Genomic DNA, 3,019 nt, shown 5'->3' on the forward strand with positions numbered 1-3,019 from the left:
AATTTTCTTAGAGTTATCCTACAAATATTTGCTAAGAACTTATTATTGGGAGGGACCTTCAAGATAACAGGGGAGTAAGACATGGAGATCACTTTCCTCTCCAATAATGCATCAAAAATACATCTACATGTGGAACAAATCCTACAAAACAGCACCTGAATGCTGGCAAAAGACCTCAGATTTCCCAAAGGGCAAGAAAATCCCCATGTACCTGGGTAGGGCAAAAAAAAAAAAAAAGAAAGAAAAGAAAAAACAGAGACCAAAGAATAAGGATGGGAACTGCACCTCTGGGAGGGAGCTGTGAAGGAGAAAAAGTTTCCACACACTAGGAAGCCCCTTCACTGGTGGAGATGGGGGGTGGGTAGGGAGGAGGCTTTGGAGCCATGGAGGGGAGTGAAGCAAAAGGGGTGCAGAGGGAAAAGCAGAGAGACTCCTGCACAGAGGACCAATGCCAACCAGCACTCACCAGCCTGAGAGGCTTATCTGCTCACCCGTGGGGGTGTGGGGGCTGGGAGATGAGGCTCGGGATTTGGAGGTCAGATCCCAGGGAGAGGACTGGGGTTGGCTGTGTGAAAGCAGCCTGTGGGGACTAGTGCACCACAGCTAGCCAGAAGGGAATCTGGGAAAATGTCTGGACCTTCCTAGGAGGCAAGAGACCATTGCTTCAGGGTGCACGAGGAGAGGAGATTCAGAGCACCGCCTAAACAAGCTCCAGACCAGCTTGGATATTAGATTTGGGCATGAAATGCTAAGGCTGCTGCCGCCACCACCAAAAAGCCTGTGTGCAAGCACAGGTCACTATCCACACACCCCAATATGACAGCCTGTGCAGCCTGCCACTGCCTGGGTCCCATGATCCAGGGACAACTTTCCCAGGAGAACACATGGCGTGCCTCAGGCAGTTAGAGCATCACGTTGGCCTCTGCCATGGCAGGCTTACCCCACATTCCAATTATGACTATCTTACCCCCCACTCCCCTGAGCCTGAGTGAGCAAGGCTGCCCTAATCAGCCACTGCTTTAACCCCGTCTTGTCTGGGTGGGGAACAGATGCCAGAGGGTGACCTACATGCAGATGTGGGGACAAAACAAAAGCTGAACCCCAGGAGCCATGCAGAAAAAGAAGACAAAAGGATATTTCTCCATGCAGCCTCAGAGCAGTGGATTAAATCCCTACAATCAACTTGATGTACCCTACATGTGTGGAATACCTGAACAGACAATTAATCGTCCAAAGTTGAGGTGGTGGACAATGGAAGCAAATATAGACCTGGGGTTTGCTGTCTGCAACTGATTTGTTTCCAATTTTTATGTTTATCTTAGTTCAGTTTTCATCACTTGTTATCATTGGTGGATTTGCTTGTTGGTTTTGTTGCTCACTTTTTAAAAAAATATTTTATTTATTTCTCATTCTTTTATTTTAATAATTTTTAAATTTTTATTTGTTAATTTTATTTTTTCTTTCTATTTTTCTCCCTTTTCTTCTGAGATGTGTGGCTGAGAGGGTCTTGGCACTCCGGCCTGGTGTCAGGCCCGAGCCTCTGAGGTGGGAAAGCCGAGTTCAGGACATTGGATCACCAGAGACCTCCCAGTCCCACATAATATCAATCACTGAAAATTTTCCCAGAGATCTCTGTCTCAATGCAAAGACCCAGCTCCACCCAATGGCCAACAACCTCCAGTGCTGGATGCCCCATGCCAAAGTACTAGCAAGACAGAAACAAGAACCCACCCATTAGCAGAGAGGCTGCCTAAAGTTATAAAAAGTTAACAGGCACCCACAATACAGCACTAGACGTGGCCCTGCTCACCAGTAAGAAAAGATCCAACCCCACCCACCAAAACACAGGCACCAGTCCCCTCCATCAGGAAGCCTACACCAGCCACAGAGCCAAACTCACCCACTGAGAGCAGACACCAAAAACAATGGCAACTATGAACCTGCAGCCTGTGAAAAGGAGACCCCAAACACAGTAAGCTAAACAAAATGAGAAGACAGAGAAATATAAGCAGATGAAGGATCAAGGTAAAAACCCACAAGACCAAATAAATGAAGAGGAAATAGGCAGTCTACCTGAAAAAGAACTCAGAGTAATGACAGTAAAGATGATCCAAAATCTTGGAAATAGAATGGCGGAAATACAAGAAACATTTAAGAAGGAACTTGAAGAACTAAAGAGAAAGCAAACAATGATGAACAACACAATAAATTAAATTAAAAATTCCCTAGAAGGAATCAATAGCAGAATAACTGAGGCAGAAGAACAGATAAGTGACCTTGAAGACACAATAGTGGAAATAACTACAGCAGAGCAGAATAAAGAAAAAAAGAATGAAAAGAATTGAGGACAGTCTCAGAGAACTCTGGGACAATATTAAATGCACCAATATTCGGATTATAGGGGTCCTAAAAGAAGAAGAGAAAAAGAAACGTTCTGAGAAAATATTTGAAGAGATTATACTTGAAAACTTATCTAACATGGGACAGGAAATAGTCAAGTCCATGAAGCAAAGAGAGTCCCATACAGGATAAATCCAAGAAGAAAAAGGCCCAGACACATATTAATCAAACTACCAAAAATTAAATACAAAGAAAAAATATTAAAAGCAGCAAGGGAAAAGCAACAAATAACATTCAAGGTAATCCTATAAGGTTAACAGCTGATCATTCAGCAGAAACACTGCAAGCCAGAGAGGAGTGGCAGGACATATTTAAAGTGATGAAAGGGGAAAACCTACAACCAAGATTACCCAGCAGGTATTTCATTCAAACTTGACAGAGAAATTAAAACCATTATAGACAAGCAAAAATTAAAAGAATTCAGCACCACCAAACCAGCTTTACAATACATGCTAAAGGAACTTCTCTAGGCAGGAAACACAAGAGAAGGAAAAGAGCTGAAATAACAAGCCCAAAACAATTAAGAAAATAGTAATAGGAACATACATATCTATAATTACCTTAAATGTAAATGGATTAAATGCTCCAAACAAACACATACATTAGCTGAATTGATACA

The sequence above is a fragment of the Delphinapterus leucas genome, chromosome X (assembly GCF_059928025.1).
Source record: "Delphinapterus leucas isolate spDelLeu-1000000601 "Yukka" chromosome X, BTC_Dleu_Yukka2, whole genome shotgun sequence".
In the NCBI taxonomy this organism is placed as follows: Eukaryota; Metazoa; Chordata; class Mammalia; order Artiodactyla; family Monodontidae; genus Delphinapterus; species Delphinapterus leucas.